The sequence below is a fragment of the Bombus flavifrons genome, chromosome 1, assembly GCF_040668555.2.
Source record: "Bombus flavifrons isolate JBK064 chromosome 1, iyBomFlav1_principal, whole genome shotgun sequence".
NCBI lineage: Eukaryota > Metazoa > Arthropoda > Insecta > Hymenoptera > Apidae > Bombus > Bombus flavifrons.
The window spans coordinates 4,336,516-4,358,820 of record NC_138442.1 but is presented as its reverse complement, the minus strand read 5'-3'; the positions used below and the strand labels follow the sequence as shown (position 1 = coordinate 4,358,820).

Genomic DNA, 22,305 nt, shown 5'->3' with positions numbered 1-22,305 from the left:
AACTCGTGAAATATGAACAGTTGCATATTTAAAAAACAAGCGAAAGGACAATGAAAAAGAACCAAGAGAAATGAAATTATGAAATTTATCAGGTAGTAGGAAAATTTATATTGCGGTTTTTAACGAGCTGTTAAATTTTTATAAATATGGAATTCAAAATTGATGCAGACAAAAACAATTCAATAAACGACGCGTAGAAAGATTAAATAAAGAAATTATTATGTCCAAGAGATTGGAAATCCGAAATTTAAATTGACTTCTCCGTTTAATAGAGAACCAGAAAAGAAGAAATTCTTTTATACTTTACTTAACTGATTGTCTAATAAATATTTATCAATACATATACATATAAGTATTAAACATTTATCAATACATATTCGATTGAAAATCCCATAAAAACCAACAGATATTAATAGGTACAATAATTTCGTGTCGCTAGACTACTGAAATATCACACTGTGCACCGCCAGTAGAACAGTTTTAAATTTGTCGTCCTCAATCGCCACCACGTATGCATACAGCGCTGGCGTCGATCTTCGAGCGACGCTCCTCGATCCTTTCGATTCACCACGACGTATTCGTGCAACGCAGAGAATGCAAGGTTCATCTTTTCTCACTCATTACCCTCGCTCGACTTCGACATTTGCACTCGCCTCGGCCACTCGACGGTACGAGCTAGCTTTCATGCGGGGAACGTTCGACGAATGTACCTAAGACGTGACTCAACACCGTAATATTTCTTGGCAACTCAAACACGAGGATTTCTTTCGACGTGTAGTTTATCATTTATCATTAAATTCCAAGGTGGTTAGACCGGCTAGAAAAAAAGGTCTGTGAATGCAATCGAAATACATACACATACATTCCACGAAGCAGCCTCTTCTCATTCACCGATATAACCTCACACGAGTCGCATTCCCCTCTCTTCGTTTCTCCCCTCTCTGGCACCGCCAATCGAACGCGTTGCTCCCGCCAGCTAGTGAGAAATATTGCTATGCATTCACAGATAATCGAGTTTCATCTCTTTGAAATTTGTTTTGCTATTTTTTTCATTGGTACAATGTTGTTTTGATATTAAGCTTATAATGTATTTCCCTTATAAACGTACACAGCATTTTTTATTCCGTTGTAAATGATTTTAAAAAATTTCATGTAATTCTTCTCTGGTAACCTCGATGTTTATAAACATCGATCGCTTGCCACAGTTTTACCGTAACGTTTGCGAACAAAAAAGTAAAGCGTTTTCAATTTTGCGATGAAAAACTATTCATACGTGCGAACGAGTTAATATATACTCTCGTGTGATTGTCTAACACCTTACCAAATCCTATATGTTTCTACGCGTTATCAATGCGTCCCCATTTGCGAAGATCCCTGAGTGAACTATGGTATCGGTAATACGGAGATGAAACACTATTACCTAGCTACAATACCATGCTTTGAAATTCACAGACGCCAGCTAGAATGTGTCCGCACAGAGAAAGATTCCGATACATGCGAGATACTCAGGATCAAAGCAACGCGAGGCAGACCTGCTTGAAGGGAATGGATTGACGCTCCAGAGAGGGGGGAAGAGAGGAAGAGAGAGAGAAAACACGTTAGTGCGTACGCTCCTAGTCAGAAGAAGAAACGAGAGAGAAGCATAGAAGCAGACACGAGAAAGATACATAGATACAGACACACAGAGAGAGGATTTACCTCACCCTTAACCACGACAGTATACCCTAAATGGACTCGACTCTGTCGACAGAACTGCACGTATTTTCCACGGATGTCTATGACCCTACCACACGCAGTCAATGCTCGTAACGCACTAGGTGTAATGATCACGATTCAATGCGCATTATACGCTCATTAGCGTTCTCGTATCTCGCAGGGGTCGAATAGAATTCAACTTCCCCTGTGCATAATAACCAAATGCCGGGGCGGTCCCCTACGTGGCTCCCTCTATTCGATAACGTCATATTATTTCCATCTAATCCAACGAATCGATAGACTAACCCATCCATCATTGTTAGGCGCAATCCACCAACCTAGATTCACTCGGATTCATTAGGAATGCCGGAGCCGAAATCACGTCTTGATAAATGTCAGGTCGGCGTTCCTGTTGATCTTCCGATCGGGCTGTGCTTGCCGCTCTCTATCGCTTCGTTTCGTTGGCGAGAATTCGTTTTTGTAGAGTCACGACGGTGATACATGACATCCGTCATTCGATTGTCTCCGCAAGGCGACGTTGGTGTCTAGTTCCAAGAGACTACCGTGCGACTTGTTTGGTCTTTCGATTCGAGGACGCGAGAGATATCGTCGGGGATATCGATACTCGTGCAACGTTCGAGGCTCGATCATTCTCGATAGCTTCTCGTTCGAAAATGCTATTATTCAGCAGAATACGTTTGTTTCAATCTCTATTCGATACTCATATTGAATAGCAATAATAATAGACCGATAGGTATCAAGAATCGATACCTGCCAGAATAGTTTATGAAATTAGTCAAGTCTATTGAAACAAATCTATCTCCTCTCTAAAGATTGATAGGAATTGAAACATAACCTAGATAGGTAGTCGGAGATCTCGAGATCTCTTTTTTGTTACAGAAAAGTAATGTAACCGTTTGCATTGCTGTTGCGTAAAGTATCGGTCGGTACGTAAGAAATCGATTGGCAATGATACGACGAAACTAGCATTCGACCTGTTTACGCATGGAAACTAACTTTCTACGTGAAAATAACTATCGCTGTCGTTGGATCGCGCTTTTCGCGCGCTCGCGTCGCTGTTAAAATTAATGTACACTTCGGACGTGCATCGTGTATGACTCATCTACCGTGAATATAAAAGATGAAAGGAGTATTTAAATTAACCATTTCAATGGTTGAATTCATTTCATTATTCTCAAATTGTCGAACAATGTCTGTATAATGTGAAATTGATAACTTTATAGAAACTGAAGTTGATCAATTTGACTTGTTAGAGGCTTATCACGTTCTGCCCACTCTCCCCTCCATCACTTAAGTATTCTTGGTGCATTGCCACTGTTTCTATCTGTATGTGGGAGAAAAAGAAAACAGCGTGATCGCGTTACGAATGCACGCGTCAGTGGCAAACAATTCTCATGACGACGAGGTGACTCTGGTCGACGACCGTATAGTGTATTTATTGCGGTGAGCTAGACTTTCCTGGACTTTTCAATTGCCATATGAATGTGTAATGGTTATCGACGGACGTGCACGAGAGACCCCCGAGAACTGTAACAACTTCGCTGTATCAAACCAATTATGGTATTAATACTGAAAGCTCTAACCCACGACCTATGGATGTGGGGAAATTTTCTCTCCCCCCTTCCTCTCTCTCTCTCACTCTCTCTCTCTCTCTCTCTCTCTCTGGCAAGTTTACAAGCTAATGAAGGCGGAAATGATGCATGCCTTTAGCGTACTTTAGCGACGACAAGAACAATACCCGCTGCTTTTTCTGTATTTCTATCAGTAATTCCTCAAAATGTCATTTCCAGTGTATTGAATGGCAATGTGTCTAGCAACAAGTATTATTGGACGCAATTCCCTTAACAGAGCCACTCAGGACCTATACAGAACTCCTCAATTGTGGTGTTACCCTACCGACTCCCCTTTTGTCTTTTAAAATATGATACTGCTATTTTTAGATCCTAACCTAACTCGAAATCGTTCCCCCGCTCTAATATTTGCTGCGAAGATAATAAAGGTAAATCTAGATATGGAGAGATTATGGGAGAGGGTGCTGCCACCTTCAACGTTATTCTTTACAGAATGTCAACGAAAGGTATGTACTTATATCTTTCTCTTGCTCCATTTCACAAACAGAAACACAGAAACTAGAGAGAATTCTACAATGACGAGTATCATCGACTGATCCGGTGCGACGAGCTGGACAAAAGAAACCGTTCCATTTGCACGATGGTTCTTCTCTCGTTACCAAACGCCATATGTTCGTTTATTTTTCAAACGGAATTTTAAACAGCGCGTAAAAAGAGAATACATAAAACATCAGCTTTTTCGATCGGTATAACGCCGCACAGCCAAGGATCCGACTATGTAAATGTTATCTTCCTTCCGTGAGGCACGGCTGCCACGCTAAGTCATAAATTCGTGGAAACTCTCTGGAAATCTGTGTCAGGAGTTAAGAAGTAATCCCCGGCTGCGCCTTAGGGACGAGTCAGCGACAAGGACGTCGAGTACGCGGGAGCCAAATGCGTTTTAGGCAAAAACGAAGTTAAGATAGCGTAGGTAAGCCAGGCCTGGCCAGATTATGTCGTCAGCCTAGGCTCTTCCTGTCGTCGGCCTGGCTTGACAAAAGGAAAACGACCTCGAAATAACGATGGAAAGTTCTTCGAGCATCCTCGCCTATTTCCACGATTACCTGGCAGAAATTCTGAAAGAAGCGTAGACTCAGAGGGTAAACTGCAGGTATACACGGCCAGGATACGTCTAAGGAGCACGCTCTATTGTGATTAGCTTTTAGCTCAACCAGCTGCTGCGTCTGGTAGTTGGAATGACCACCGATGGTGTACTTCTCACTCGAAATTAGGGGGAGAGTTCGATGGGAATCGGTAGAATAGCGGCGCTCGTGGCATCCAAAGTAAACTACGTTTCTGTAGTGCCATTACTCCATGCTGTTATTGCTAATCTTTTGTACTGAGATTTTCCAGTCCGTGGAAGACTCTATTTCTTTGTGTCACGTGTTTTCAGTTAGGTTTACAAGGGTCCGCAGTAAAGGATGGATTAACAAAGAATTTGTAATGACGTCAAAATATTATACCGGGTTTTTCGGAACATTCATAGCGTGTTTGGGAATCGATGCTTTGCGGAATGACCGGATTTGTATCAAATTTTTACCAACATTATCATAAAATTCATGTGTATAACGTAGAGCTAATGAAAATTCAAACGTACATGTACGTTTCGTATAACGTTATGTAATGTATGGAACGTTATGTATTCGTAAAAGGTTTCTACAAGTGTCGGAACACTTTTATGAACTACCGTATACACTTTTCGCGAATACAATAGGAACAGTAAACTGTCTAACAGCATTACGATCCAGAATAAACGTTACAGTAAAAGCAAAGTGCACTCTCGTACAGAGTACAGCTCTTATACAGGAAATAATACCACATCCTATGTTTCATCCCTTGGCTATTGCATATTTGAAAAGAACTCATCGACCAGCTAACCTCCAAGTTTTTATTTTACTGTCTACAAATTAGTCCCTACAGGGACGAGTTTGGCCGGTGGCGCCACCAGGTTCCAGGTTGCTTTTAAAATTTTCAGCTGGCTATCCAGTGCGTCGCTTTGAAAACCGCCTGTCCGAGTTTCACCGTGCACATGGTCTAACGCGTTCAACTTTTAGGGCTGCGTGTATTATGAATGAACAGCAGCAGGGTCGCGAACCATATGGCCGAGGAGGCACATGGAGAGCAACGCACAGAGTACCTGGACGAGAACAAGAGCGAGACGGAGATGGAAAGAGAGCGAGAAGATTGCACAGAGGAGTAGAGAGACGTAAAGCAGAAAGCGGAACGCCGACATGTTAAACGACCACGGGGGCGCAGTCAATGGCATCTTAGGGTCGTTTTATATAGAAATTTGACGTGCCGCGTAATGCAATTTCGGACGTGACAAATGGAGAGCAGGTGAAGCCAAGCGGCCTGACCTACACGCGTAGCTTAAGCTGTACAATGTGGATTTTTCTTATATACGAAATAGCTCAGAAAAGAATTGGAACAACTTGTAGAAAAATTTGACGAATATATTACGCACGTTATACGCAACATTTTCAAATTTTATTAGCCCTATGATAGCGAATGTAACAGTTAACGAATCCGAAGATTCGATATTTTCTAGAAATCACTAGAGATATAAATATCTCTAGTTTTTCACTAGAACCTTATTGAACGCTTATTACGTGTTTATGTATTCATGTTACAAATTTGTTATTAAATATATGTCTGCAGTAAATATCTGTAGCTTCTATGTACAGTTCCAAATCAACTTCGAACACCGATATAATCAAGTAGTCGTGTCTCATTACGATACTAATGAGATTTAAAAATACAACAATACACAATATATACGTGGAAATTTTCTATGATAACTGTTGAAATACTTTTGTCAGCTACTGACAATGAAAGCATCTGCGACTCTTCAACGTGTCGAAACGATATGATATATGAAATCGCGCGCTACCGTGTCAGCGGCCATTATGGCTGTCGAAACCTGGTACGAGAAGAGGAATTTTTGAAACTGTTCAACCGTGTTCGATCATGGGACAGGGTCGACTACGGACGGCTGTTCGCGAAGATGTTTGTCTATTTTGTACGTGTGTCGATATGTTTGAGCGAGAATCAAATGGAATAGGATTGGTTCGCTACTGCAGTGCATCAATAGCCTTTGACACATCGAGTATGATTGGCAATCCTGATTCACGAAGGTATCGATTGGATAACATTTGTAACTTGAAAAGATCACTGTGTACACTGACCGATATACTTTTAGGGTGGTATTTGTAGGAACAGCGTTAGGAATGACGCCATCTCTCAAGCTACACCTATATATCTGTCTTTAGGACAAACAATGGGGTGGAGTTGGGCGTGGAAGAGATAGATGGTGGAACAGTAGCAGGCAGTCGGCTGCGATGATCCTAAATAGACAATTACTATCCAATAAGCTGTTATTTTTATTCTAATCGGGTTATTTAAAAACAAATATCTATAGAAAATATGGAACAGTAACGGTTCACTATGGAATACTTGGCTTTGGAAAGTCTCGAAGGAGTTAGTCCAAATTACATGAAATTCTTCGCTGCAACTATGGTAACTAAAAGCAAATATAAAACAGTAAGGCGATATTTAGCCTCAAAAAAGGTATAAATTAATGGTACTATAAAAGACCTTGACCTGTAACAGTAAGTATACATCCCTATCTAAATGGAATAATATTAATTGCACACAAATGAAGAGATCGCTCGATTAAATCGCAGCATCAAGAAAAACATATGTTTCGCAACGTATCGATGTAAACGAAGGAAGCAACGGAATCTGAAGCCTGTTTTACGTTAATGAGTAACAAGTATCACGAAGAAATTAATTGTACTCCGCGTTCATCGGTAAATTAACAATTAATTTAATGAAGATACGCAGCTCCTGTTTGCTGCACACTCACACGTGTGAGTTTGCACGCGTGTGTGCACGTTAAAAAAGTAAAGTACTCGTACACGCGATGATTTCGTATTTCGGGGAATTTCTACCGGTTGCGGAACAGCAATTTTAATTATTTGAAAGAGACCCAACTGGGATCGTTGTAAATTCCACGTGAGAAGTAGCGCGTATCATACAATTTTGCCCGTAACAAACATATACAAGGAAATGTAACTCTCGTAAAGGAGTTATACAATACAGGCCGCGAATATCTCTTTAAATGTGGCTTTCAGCGATGCGCTCGCGCGCTCGTGTTCACATCTCACGGCTGGATGTTCAACAAAATCGCCTTCTGTATTGAAGCATCTATACGATACGTATACATCGAAAGCTTTACGGTTCTTTCGCGTTTCTAAAGAGATAAGCTGCCTGATATTCGCTTATTTCCATGGATACTAATCCACCATACTTTTGTGTTAAACGAGCTTCTAAAGATACATACAACGTTCTGTGAGTCTCTTTCCAACAATTTGGCAATTTATGCAACGATTACATTTTTTAAATTGTTTTTTATTCGATGGAAATAAGGAGATTATATCAACGTATATATATAATTCAGTATTTAATAACAATATGGCAGCAATTATTTTACGATATAACTAACTTATAATACGATATTCTTCGCAACGTTTTGAGTTGAGAAAATGTAAAATTAGCTACTCGTAGAAGGTCGTTCAAACACAGTTTTGCATTTCAGAAATGGGGCACACTGCAGTGCTGTGGAAGTAAATTTAACAAAGCTGTAACGGCGATGACCCTCAAACAATCCGAAAGTCGCGCGAGAGCAGAAGTTATTTAAACAGGACCGGACTACCAAGATGTGTCCATTACTCTCTACACAAATTTGCACCGGCTAAACATGCTTGTCACCATTCCTTTGACCTTGACTTGTTTGAAGGTCACTTCGGTTTACTAGGCTTTCTTCGTCCTCTAGTTGAACAATAAACCTTAGCTTTAAATATCTTTCAGCAAAAAACCTTTAAGACGATTCTTATGAAAAGGCGTCAGAAAAAGCTTCGACACAAATGAATCCACAGGCAAAACCGAACACCTTTCTGTATCGTGCTCTGTGTATACTTGGTGCAAAGAACATAATGAGGTTGTAAATTGAAGTATTAATTGGCGAAAACGATTGATGCAGCCACACCAAAGATTCTACACGTCTCACGAAATCAATTTGAATTGCTTGAATCTCAGATTGTGAAAGTCATCAATAAATTGCTATATTAACCGTTTGAGTCCCAGGGGTATTTGAAAAAACAGGGTCGAAAAATCCCGAACAGCGTGATGGCGCTTGCCATATTTGTTATTTTTGCGAAATACACCTATATTATTATATACGCGTATTATTACTTTATAAATATTTCAAGTTTTGTTCAATAAAAATTATTCAGAAGATAACAATGAAATACAGAATACTGGGACTTTTCGACACAAAATCTAAACAGCACGATTGCGCTGCTTGGGACTCAAACGGTTAAATATTTTCTACGGAAGAAACGACTCTAAATCGTTGAACTGTTCGATCCTGGTTAAGATATTACAGCTCCTTGCCTCTCGCTGCGTTTTAAGTTGTACGAAACACATAAACTTTAGCATCTGACCGATTTTATATCTCCTCCATCAACAATACTAATTAAAAAAAAATCTAATTTTCTAAACTTTCGTTCTACGTATATCTCTTTTACAAATGATAATAATTTTCCAAATTTTCATCCTATCCAGTACGACATGGCAAAAGCGCCCACATATTCGCCGATACAAGTCTTGGACTTCCGCACAGTAGAATCGGTCACGGCGGTCCATTGGAAGCAGGCAGCAGGGAAGACAAGGCGCGTTTAAAATGCGTCCGACATCGGTAGCTGGCGGCGTTATCGGAATTAAGTAACCGATGATTCACGTTCCACCATGAGATACAAACAATGGTATCGGAATAACGACACGTCCCGCCTCTCTCATCGCTCGGCTATCTTGACCAACTTATTTGCATACCGGGCGGACCGACCGGTCGGCAGCCACCGCGAGAGCTGAATTTACACTTGAGAAGCCGCTCGAATTATCGTTTGACAAATTTCTTAGAAAATTGTCTCGTACACCGGGTCAGCCGGCCACTCGTGATGCTAATTTATGTGTGGCGGAAGCATCATTATGCGTGCCACGTATATATACCTGCTACCCGTATATATATATATGTATATGTGCATACAGGGTGTCCCAGAGTTTAACAAATTTAGTAAATTCTAAGGTTATAAGGCCAATTTTAAGGTCATAATTATAAAATGTTATATGTGTAAAAATATAGTGGCTTGTGTTAGTATTTGAACACCTTTTTTTTAAATGCGTCTTACGTTTGCAATAAATATTTTGTAATTTCTATGTAAGTTTCCAGATTGGTTTGAAATTTGTCCAACATAACCGTGACAATTGTCTCATCACTCACCATTCGTGAAATTTCAAAATGTTTTTATAATATATTATATAATATAGGGTGATCCAGAGTTTGGCAGCTAAATTTTGTTACAACTTTGCGTGGGTATTTCTATAGTAATACACAATACACTAATAAATTCAACTTTTCTTGTGAATTATAATATCAACAGCCAATGATTACGTTGATTATAAATCTATTCTTGTTTTATAGCATGATCCCGATGAGTCCGTTATTGTTCCTTTTGCATTTTCTATTTTTATTATAACTTTTCGATAAAGCTTCGAATAAGCTACATTTATAAAATACTTTTTGCCGGATTATACTCATAGAATACATCCACCAAATTTTAAATCCTGGTACACCGTGTATGTGTCTATATATGACAACATACTGGCGTGACGCATATTCTCGAAAGACGGGGTCTAGTAAGCTCTCGAGCATAATTCAACGGGTGAATGTTGACTATATCCATGGAAATGCGGCTTTTCAGCGTTTCACAGCCACTTGGACAGGGAAAATTGGAAATTTAAGATGACCTACTACCTAAATGACAAACCAATTATCTCCTATAAGCTTAATCCTTTCAAAGTCTCAATTAGCGTGGTATTCAGATATTTCCTTCTTTTTTTTTCTTGTAGAAATTTATTCGCTCGTGGTATGCATTTACCATTAATTTGGATTATTCATCGTGTTTACAGGAAGCCCTAGCTGACCTACCTCATGCAGCTGGAACCTATTTTCCTCGAACGAGAAAACTCGGTGAACAATACAGTCGGAGGCAAAAATAAGTTAAGTAGATGGTGGAAATAAGGTATCGACAACGTTTCGTTAAATACGGTCTGTTTGCACAGATGTAAATGAGACGTACATACCACAGCATATACAGTAGCGGGTAAAAGGAAATTTAAACGTAAGTAGTACAATAGACGCTATAATTTTACAAGACAGATTGTATTTGAGGAGAAAAGCGACAAAATATAATATGAAACTCTAAAGCAGTCAGCAACATGCTGTAAAATAGCTAACAGAAAAGTCATTAATATACTCGCATACACAAAATTACTTTCGAATAATTATTTATAATTACTAACAGTTCTTGAAATTATTAACTAGTTAACGAAATTTAAACTTCCTTTTGCCCGCTGCTTTATAATAAATGAAACTTAATTATATCAGTACAATATAACGTTAGGACTAATTCGATGAAACTTCATTGATACCTACCTTCCGCTATCTGTCCAATTATTTTTGTCTCCGACTGTATCTCGGACACAGAAAGGACGACGGAAGAAGGCGAGCGCACCGGTTACGTTACAGGGTAATTTATCAGAGCACAAGATCTTCCGGTTACTGGTAGTGGCATGTAATAACGAAGACGACGACGACGACGACGACGACGACGAATACACCGCCTGGATTGTATTTGTGTAATGGTTACATCGCGGACGAAAAATCTCTATGGAACGCGAACGTCGGTAAATATTAACTGAAATATCACGTGTACATGCGATCGATAAAGTATTCCAGTGATTGTAGCAAGAAACGACGCAGAGACACGCACGAAGGAAAAAGAAAGCGTAACTGATTGCATCTAATCGTTGATTGTGCTTACAGGTGCGGCAAGTTGTGTGCCAGGGAAGGTAGAAGAGCAAAGAGCCGTAGAGAGTGACAAATTTTACGAGAGACCGGGAAAAAAAGAAGAAAGACGGGAAACATGGTGAAAGTTACGAGAATCGAAGAGCAGAGGGAACGAGAGATGGAAAATTATGATGGTAAAAAAAGATAGAGAAAAGAGAGAGGTTTACAGAGGAAGATATTGACTTGTTCGATAATTTTGTAGCGTTTTAAACAGTCTGTTCTATTACATTCTGTATATTCGTATTCAGCCGAGATTTAAACATAATTAATTTCCTACTTTGGAAAATACTGCGTCGCTAATATTAATTTTAGCTGCACATCAAGTGCATCTATTAAAGGAACAAATCGGGTATTTGTCAATAGAAAGAAGGTGATTTTTCAACGAGAAACATTTTATATTTTATATTTTGTATAAAAGCTAGGTAAAGAATGATCGACATTTATCAACCGTCTATTCCACCGTGTTTATATTCTGATAAATGAACACTGCAGAAGCCTTTCAAACGTACTTCAGGGAATTCATTGGTAAGTTGATTGAGTAAAATAAAGCGCAATATCGCAGGTAAAACGTTACAAAAAAATATATTTTATTATACGCTACCTGCATAAAGCGATAGATATTTTAACAGAAACAGATGTAGAGATATAAGGCAAGTTATCATATCGAAGAATCGCGGTGTTCTATAATATACAACAAATTTAATTATTCTCTGTAAAGATCAAGATTGAATTTTATGATATAAAAGCTTAGGTGACTCGAATAAGTCTACCTTATCACGTATACGTCTATAAGAAAAAGGGAGAAACAGAAAAGTGGCAAGGACACGCAGAGAGAACGCGCATTACAATCGAGAGCGCAACGAGCGCGCAGCGATATGCATCGCGGCCGAAAAAGCTCGGAAACCGAGCAGGAGCAGGCTCAGCGGCTTAAGTGATTTGCATGCGCGACAGGTGCACACTGCGGAGTCGGTGTATTACGTGTTTAATTCACGTGTCTTGCATACTCGGCACTCCGATTCCACTGATTTCCATAATACAGCGCCGGCAAGAGCGCCGCTAGATCCGAATGGATTTTTTAGCACGCGGAAACAGGCCTCACCGATCGTTTATGTATATCATATGAAATGTACGCGATTTCTCGCTGTGACGCGTTGGTTAGATACTAATGCTACCGTTTGAGTTTATAGTGTTTCGAATCGATGATCACATAGGAGAAACATGATAATTCATCGATTTTTTGATTTTTGTGTCGTTTGGTGATCAGAAGATGGTATTTTACTATGGTATGGTTAATAGTTGAAAGATTATGTCTTGATGTTCACACATAAGAATTCTGAAATTAAGTAACAAATGTTACAAGTATTACAAATGAGAGAAACAGCTGAGACATGGATATTTTCTAAGTATTGAATTTAAAGGGTTGACAAGAACACATATATAATCTAAAAACCAAATAAAATGTATTGAGTTGCTTGACACATGAATGAATCTTAACATTGCTATCCAGCAAAGAAAAAAAGGTATATGACCGAAAATGTTCTTTTCCTATGGCTTCAATTGAGAATGATTAAACTTATGAGAAAAACGCTATGGAAAAATATGGAAGAAATTAGAAGTCCGACTATATTATGTCTACTATTGTTCCTAGAATGAAATTTAAAAAAAAGGGATTATAAAAGAAGTCGTAAATACGGACGACTATTTTTCAGCAATAAAACGACTTGTTGGAAGTAATTTTAATTTTCTACGATTCATGAATACCTACTCGCGGCGTCTGACGCGTCGTATCGCGGACACGAACAATACAGCGTCTTTTCTACAGGTGGCTTCTGAAAGGAATTTATACAGGGTAATACAGATTTGTGGGTAATTGTGTATTATATGGTAATGACGCGTTCTAAATGTTCCTGGAACAACCGTGAGAATGGTTACTGAAATAGCGTAACACAACGCTTATCGTGCACGCATGTTCTATAAAATCAACCGACTCCGACAGAGGTGTAATATTTCAATATTTATGATCCGCGTTGGCGCGCAACGAACCGCCTATTTGTCACCGCTGGAAAAACGATATTATCTTTAGTGCCTTCCTCGTTGCTTTTTTATATATAAATTCATCGCTGAAAAAAAGCGTAAAAAAGACCAGTACAAACAAACGCGGAATGCAGAGGGGAAATTTATTAGGCCTGTGTGTATTCGTGATTATTTAAAAAATTGGAGATACACGCGATTGTGCACGCATTACCGGGGAAACGGTGAAGCGACGCACGTGATCCCCCCGTTTCTAACTTCTAACGACCGATCCCCACTGTTCAATAAACTGTGCACATGTGTACGCATAGGTAAGTTTATATACGTGTGAGTGTGCGCGGCTGAAAGTCCATGGGGTCATCCAATAGAGGGGTACGAGGCGTGGAGTGAAAGAGGGGGAGAAGAGAAGATACCAGGATGCAGCAACGCTCGGAATTACGTTCTTCGGAATTAACGTACCGAAAACTCGTTTACGTGTTTTCTAATTACTGTGTGGCAGAAGGAGTCGAATGAAACCGATACAAGAGGCAAGCCTTCTCGTGAGAATCGAGAAAACGATAGCTTTGGACCTCTGCACCCTGCGAGAGAGCTAAGCGAGACTTTTTTTACACTGCAAAATATCCTTCGCTCTACCACCGTCATACTGACTCATCTCTCCAAGGTTTCGAACGGCAGGTTACGCGGCAACGATACGCGAGAATTTCTCTCGAGGTAAAAATCAGCGACTAGTAGAGATACATAGATTCACGAAAGTATTCCAAGCATTTGTAGACTTTTATGAATATTTTATGGGTGTCACGCGAAACCTTTTGAAATCTGATTAGCTTTGTAATATATCACGAATTATCATGATTACACTGGTGTATCAGCGGACAATTAATAATCCATTATATCATATTAATAAATTTCAATATCTATCGGAACCATTTCGTATATGGTAATAGATTTAAGATCAATATTCATGCTGTATTATAAAATTTTACTAAATGTAAATTTGCAACAAATATCTTGTAACTTCTACTACATCTTCACATTCACTTCAAATTTGACCAACGTAATCATGACAGTCGTTTCTCTTCAGTGCTAACGAAGTTTCCAAAATTTTTACATAACATATACGATATATACGTTACGTATAAAAGTTCCCTGTAGTAGGTGTTCAAATATCTCGGTAAGCCAGTCTAGGTGCAGGAAAGCGCGTTAAAATATTAGCGCCAGATACATATACGGTTAGAAATCAGCGATTATCCCCAGGTATACATGAACGATCGGTTAAAGGTCAGGATGTTAATTAACATTTAACCGATCGCGAGCGTTTCCGTGCGAGAAAACATGGCAACAAGCCAGCCAGTTTCGCGGCAGTCACGTACCCCGTGTGTTGTATTAGGTAAAACAATCGCGCGTGAACGTGATTGATTTCGGAATAAGGTCTCTGGCCCATGGTGAACCCATGATTTTCTCCGCTCAGTCGATAAAAATATATTTCCGATGACTTTCCGTTATCATTAGTAGTTACATAGATACACACAGTGGTTTCAATTACGCGAAGTTACTGCATTGCGGTTTACGAATTAACGCGATTCTTTGCGCAAAATAGTGCTGGAACCGGGGGAAAGGCGGGGAGGGAAACTTGAAAATATTTCGCGGAAACTGTCAGAGAGGCGCGAACCCGTTTACATTTAAATGCGGTCAACATGTTGCGTTGTTCGATGCTGAACGAAAGGGCAAAAGAGAAATATGATGATGAGCCTATAAAAAATTCAAACGGGTTAACTTATACACGAGCGCTAGGTATTCGCGGAATCTATTGAGAATGTTGCAATTCACACGATGCTAAATGCGGAAGAGCCGTCTATGTTATTAATTTCAATGCGAATTTCACCTGTCCGTATGTATTTTATTCTTCGAAAGTTTGTAATAGCCTTACTTGGATAATATGTAATAAATTGATGAAAGTTGCGAAAAAGACAGAGTTAATTATAAAATCAAAAGATTAAGTAGTTTTGTTATGTACTATAAAATCCTTTATACATGTGATGCGATATGAAACTGTAATATATTTCGCTATAATTTAATAAAACTTAAAAGAAACAAAAAAGACTGTGACTACATAAAAGTTCACGCCAAAACAAATACAAATGTACACGCGTTATCACCCGTGGTTGATAACGCACGGACCTACGAGCCCTGTGACTCGTAGCAAAGGCGCGTTATCGTGAGAACTAAACGGACCGAACGGGAAAAAGCAGATAGAAAGAGAGAAATAGCACCTGTAATATCGTGGCATCGGGTAAGAAATATATAACCTGTGCGGCGTAATACCGAATATTCGTATAAAAATGCAAGAACGTAAAGGGATACTTGATGCGAGTCAATATTATTCCACATGATCCGGTTGCGTGGAATAACCGCGAAGGACGCGAGGAATGCAAAGTTCACGATACCGAGGGCACGATTGAAAAATTTCTAAACGGATCCAGCATCCAACATTATGAAAAGTTTCCCTCGGTATAGTCGACTATATACGATTTCCTTTTCCCCCCACTGTCCGCCGCTAGCTGCTTCACAGCGCCTCTTCCTGGATTCCTGGCGAGTCTCGTCAAGTTTTAATATGCGCGCCTCTCGCCGGCTGCATCGATAACGCGTCCATGATACATATAGAAAATGGTAGGGAAACGCTCGTTGGCCCGTACAAGTTCGAGCAAGCTAATTGTACGCGGAGCATGAAAGGGGGAGGCGAAAGGGGACCAGCCAATGTTAGATAAAGACGCGGAGACACGAGAAAGAGTGAAAGGAAGAAGAATCTTCTTCGTATCCATACAACGAGATTCCAGTTTCTTCGTTAGTCGCGAAGCGAATCGCTTCGAAGAGAAAGGTAGAGGCGGTGGGAGGAAGAGGAGGCTATGGTTGAACGAGAGAGATAGAAACAGAGTAAGCAAAAGTCGGAGAAAAGAGAGTGAGAGGCAAAGGGCTCTCTGTAGAGGCGAAGGCAACAGCCTAACTCGTTGGAGGTCGGGTCGAATAATAAAATAAAAGAGTATAGTGGATGGGGTGTAAGGTGGTGGCGTGGTAAAGGTAGAAGAAACTTTCTGGTACGGGTATAGAACGCGATGGGGGCCCGATGGCCGGCCGGCGGCCCGGCGCTGCTGGAAAAAGATGCGTGGCCAACGAATCGAGCTTTGGCCCGAGGAAGAAAGAAATACAGAGAGGGATATCCGACGTTGCCACATGCTCACTGAATTTCCGACCGGTCAAATATAAAGGCCGTCTTTATAAAGACCGCCCCGCGGTGTGCGCTTTGCGTCTCTCTTCTTCTGTACTATGCAACCGTGCTTTCGAAACTCGCATCAAATTCTTGACGTCTCATTAAACATCGTCAGATTTCAACGAGTTAAACGGTGGGTGCTGCCCCTAACTCGCCCCCACACATATAAATAACAGGCGCGCCTCGTGCTACACGGGAAACGTGGCGGAGTAACGAACTTCTTTTACGCTGAACCCTCTCTCTATTTATATATTTTTTCTATGATTATTGAAAGCTGTCCTTTAACCGAGGCCAGTATGTTTATTTATGGACCGCGAACTGCTAAGCGGCGATCGAAACGCTCCCAATGACTCCTTTCAGTCAATGGTCTGATTGGTAAAGGGTATAATACATTTCGTCAGAAATTTTTATTGTCACACGTGACATTTACGACACCGTAACGAACAACCGACCACCGGCCAATCGCTGTTATTATCTCGATATACGACTCGGAGGAGAGAAAAGTTAATATTCAGAATCGTAGTGATGCGCCCGCCCGCTGTTAGGACGGTTGTTTGTGCACCTGTTGTTTCAGTGAAACATACTTTAGGTGGAGTCTTTATATCCTCGGTATATGGCATTCCTTAACATTCAAATAACTTTTAATCTTTTTGACACTTGGTATAATTTAAGACGCTTTAATATTTCTTTATTTGCGAGACTACTTAGTAAATTAGATAAACACGCTTGACAGTAGAGACCGATAGGTTGTGCTTTTCAGTGTCTTGACTAAATTGATATCGTTAGAAAGGTGGTTCACATGAAATGTCATTTTTTAACATATAACTTGTAACATATCGACACGTTAGTTACATATAACATAAACCGTAATATCCAACTTCCATGTCATTTAAAATACATATTATAATATACATAGTACGCATAATAATTTATACATTAAATGATTGCCTAAATGATCTTTACAATACACATAGTTGATAATAATTTCCTTCTTCTTAATTTTCAAATTCTTTATCGTAGTTGATAATTGACGTATAGTAAAATTTGATGGCCCACCAAATTCAAACTTCATTCATCGACATTTTATCAACACCGATCTAACACATCAAGAATATATGTATAATACTATCGAATGTATAATACTACGAATACTATCGGTGTGATAATATTATTGATCATTTCCCGAAACTTTTTATAGAACCTACTAAATTACAAGGTGACAGGTTGGCTATTAAAGTATTAAAATGGCCGATCGGTAAACTTCACAAATCATCCCGGGATTAAGCGCTACTTCGAGTAATACGTTATTACGGGCCACGTGATTTAGAGACACCGTGGGCGCATCTATATACACACTAAACAGTTCTAGACTTAACAACGAACGCTTGACCACAAAGCTACCCGTTGAGAAATCTCAACTATTAGTGACCAGAGCTAATCTCTATCGCCGGATTTATTGCTCATATCAATAGGGGCTTCGGCTTTAATCGCACTTATGCATAAATCACGGCAGATTAACTGAAGACTCACCGGGGGGGGGGGGGGGAGCGTGCGACGGAATTCGAGAAAAGAAGACTCGAGTCGGGCGAGTCTTGAACGCGATTTAACACCGCCAGTACACATAGGGTACGCGCAATCAACGTCAAAAAGTATTTCACGAGTGGATCTCTCGTCGAAAGTATTCCAAGCGTCATTTCGAGCACAGCCTCATCATCCTCAACGCAAAGTATGTATGTATGTACTTCGTATAAACTGATCGATAGCTGCTAGTCTTTTCATCAGCGAGCTTTAATTAATATTTACGCGAGGTCTCTCAAGCTGGGATATTATTTATTCGAAAGGCGATTCGAATTATCCTAGTATAATATTTTCCGTATTTTCATTGTAAAATGCTAATTTTGAATATACATGAATTTTTGTCTAACTTTTAATTTTTCGACATAATATTACTTTCTCTGTATTTGGAGTTTAAATCGACTGTAAATGTCCTTTAAATAGTTTTATTCAACACAATGTTGTTCGTAGAGAAAAATTCTGTTGCTATCGATATAATCGAAGTTTATCTAGTTAATAACCTATAGGAGGGGAGGAACAACAGACGAAGCTGGACATTGTCACTTTTCACAGAGCAAATTCGATTTTCGGACTAACCTTTTGAACTTTACACTGTACAGAAATCGTGTTATTTCTGTTGAGAGTATCCATAGTTAAAATTGATTCACAGTTAGTGTATAAATACGTGTTGCCATTGAAGAGTTTATTTTCGCGTTTTACGTGGGTTTCACTTTTGACATTCACAAAAGTTTCGTCGGTACGAGAACGTATTTTCCAATAATACATCGACGACATCAACATCAAGCTATCTTCAACGTTTTATCATCGACGGAAGAATTTTCCTAACCAACCCACAAAGAGTAATATTTTTCCCCGATAGAATATCATAACGGAGTTAAACGTATAGAAAAGATGCGTACGATGACGAAATTTAATTAAAAAGCCATCCCGCAAAAAATTACCAACACTCTCGCGCGGCTCGAAATCGATAATTCGTACGATCGAAAAACTCTACCCCCGACTGCGGAACAGCGACGATACGCGTTTTGTCAGCGACACGTGCAAAAGTTCTACCGTCGGCATTACGAGGGCCGCTGCCGCGTATTACACTGCGAAATATACATATAAGCGCAATCGAAAACGGTAGTTAAATACTACAATTGAAAGTAAAAGCCAAAGTGATTTTGATGTAAAAAGAAGTAAAAAGTTTGGTACGGAAGGTTTCCTTACAAGGTTTTGTTTTTGAAACACTCGATTTTGAAAACTAATGAGATACGACTACAATTGATAATAAGTGTATTGTAACAGTCGAGTCATTTCATTAATGATTTAAGATTTACCACTTTCAAAACAGATTCTTCTTTCAACAATAAATAACGTATACATTTAAATTTGTAAAAAGTAGGTTAGATTATATTTTTTAAATACAATACGTAGCCTGATTTATGTTAGGGATCTCATTAGTGTTAAAGGAACAATAACAATCCGGAACAGTCTTCACAAAATTTATCTTGAAAAACATATATGTATGTTACAATTAAGTTAGAATTACAAAAATGCTTCATTTTTAAATATAAAATAAAATAAAATAAAAGCGAAGTAATGAAAGACGGAAAAAGGCGAACAGAAAGGTAAAAACACAATATGATTGTTGCATTGATGAATTATAAGTGGCAGCTTTAATAATAGCGTATGCGCGAATACGCCGATTCTGAGCGCGAGGCACGTGCTTTTCTTTGCAAAAAGGGCGGAAAAGAACGATGGAGGGGGGCACCTGTTACCATCGCGATACATACATTATTTCGCGATATCCCGAATGATCCCTATTAAAGCCGCGAAACGGGTCATTCACGGTTACCGGGACGCGTTTATGCTTTCCGGGCAAATGGGATTATCGTCGAGTACGCTTGTTTGCAAAAGAATACGCCCATTCGTGGTAATCAGTGAAAAACGACGGAGAAACGCACCTTCGAAAGCGAATAATCAAAGTGATGACATCAATGTTGCCTCTTATATTTAACTCACACGACGTTTAATAAGTATATTTGCTTTTATAAATATATGTATGAGTGATTCTCATAGGTATATGCTGCATCGATACAATACAGAAAGGATAAAAGGTAACAGTGACCTTAATACGCGACGAATGAGACGAAGATGTATCCACGGACACCTCTTTTCTCTTCATTTGTTGTTTAATGTCATGTAGAAAGTTATTAGCGACGCTATAAATGAGTGTATTATGGGAGAGAAACAGTAGCATTAACATTACACGCGTTTGTACTATATAGAGTAATTTGATTCGAATTGAGATAGATAGCTTAGCATCTAATATCGTTCATGCGGGCAGAACGTTTGCAGCAATCAGGTACGAGAGAAGAAAGAGGTTACACCCTATGAGTCGGTGCGCGAAAGAATGCTCAAAAATATTTAGCAACAATAAACTAGCACGGGAAGGGTGGTGCGACATCTTTTGCAGCGTGATGGTAGATCTTCCGAAATTGATCGTGCTTCGCAACGCGCATACTCTCATTACTACTTGCATATGACAATAAATGGACTTTTCCCCCATGGGAAGTGTAGACCGTACATGTGCGAACGATTGGATAACAGAAACACAACTTTGCGATCTATGGACGAGTACAAGTTTTTCGAACATTAATCATCAAATGGTGGTGATGACAACTTAGAGAAGATTGTTTTTATTCAGTGAGAGAGACTGAGGGTTAAGGGTGCGTCTAGTCTTAGGCGAAAGTATCGATAGACAAGAATCTCTTGTTTGAGGGAACAAAACGACCACAATGTACACATACACTCATTATGAATCTTAATACTAATAGATTAATCAAAATGACTAATTCTCAATATTTCACGCAAATCTGATAGATTTATAGCAAGACAAATTTGATTTGGATTTTCGGTGACTTTTTGTAAAGTACACAGATAAAGGTTTGTTGGTTCCCCCGTACTATGTATTTTTCAACATATCTTTCACTCTGATTTCTTTATTGTAAATTTCATACATTAGTCGCAGATACTCTAGTTCTAACGCTAAGCCACTTCGACATACATATACGCACGGTCGTCGACATCGTGTGATACGGTTTCATTTAACTATGCCGTAGTACTCACCGATGGTGCGTCGCGTGCCAAAAGGGTAGAATCCAACAGACAAGACGAACAAGCAATATTATCCAGTGGTGATCGACGATTATTAGGTGACCGGCACTATGATGCACGCTCGACAATGGCTGGCACACATTAAGTACACTGATGCACTACTTGATGTACACGCACTCTTCACCGGACAGAAGCCACCGATCGAGACGAAAGAGCGGCAGTTCGGCACACACGTATTATTATATGCACTGACTGTTGACTGGGCTGATAAGTCGTTCATTGATTAGCCAGCGTTTCAATAAAAGAATTCGCGAACCGCCTCACCTCTCTTGCTATCCTAGGCCCACGGTGGCCATTACACTCGCCGCCGCAACGAGAGAGCGTGTTTTGCTTTTTTCCAAGGGGACCAACAACTCGCCCGCTCCGAGGCCGTGGAAGCGACTGTTCTCGGGAGATTCGCGGTGCGGTCTCATCGACCAATCGTGGACCAGCTTTCACCGAGCGCCATCTTGCCCAGCCGAACACAAAGGGGCCAAAACCCGAATGTTTGCGTAAACGTCCGAACCTTAACCACCCCTACCTACCCGATCGACGTATCTCCTCTGGATTTTCTCATCCCTAACTTTCAATACAGATTTTATTGTAGGATTACCCGCCCCTCTCCTCCTTTTTCCACTACGTATCAAACCAATTCGAAACTAAGAATCGTATTTTCATCGATGAATCTTCAACAACGTTGTCGTTGCATTGTTTACTGTTCCTTTTGAGGGAAATTGGAGGCGTTAAACGAGAACGATTGTTTTTATATTAATTAAAGAAACTTTCAGATATTTCGTCAGTTATATTTTTAAAGTATTTTAGAGTCTCTTCTTTAAGAGCGAAAAGCATTAAAGTAATCATGTTGTTAAATGTATTAGTTGAAATTATAACCTTTAAATGGATATTACTGTTTTAAAATATTGATAATTTTTTACCAGTAAGTTTCTTGGTGATATGCTTTGAGGTAGTATAAAATATTTAATATGAGAAATGTTAAAAAG

At 39.5% G+C, this 22,305-nt stretch overlaps 1 protein-coding gene across 2 annotated transcripts in view; it reads right to left on the bottom strand.

Moving 5' to 3' along the window:
- The window catches only part of LOC138183199 (uncharacterized), a 122,890-nt gene extending 101,150 nt beyond the window's left edge, over positions 1-21,740 (bottom strand). For both annotated transcript variants that reach the window (XM_069119831.1, XM_069119853.1), the window contains exon 1: positions 21,278-21,740. The gene's annotated coding sequence lies outside the window, so the exon portion shown is untranslated. The remainder of the gene's footprint in view (positions 1-21,277) is intronic.
- Between the last annotated feature and the right edge of the window lie 565 nt (positions 21,741-22,305).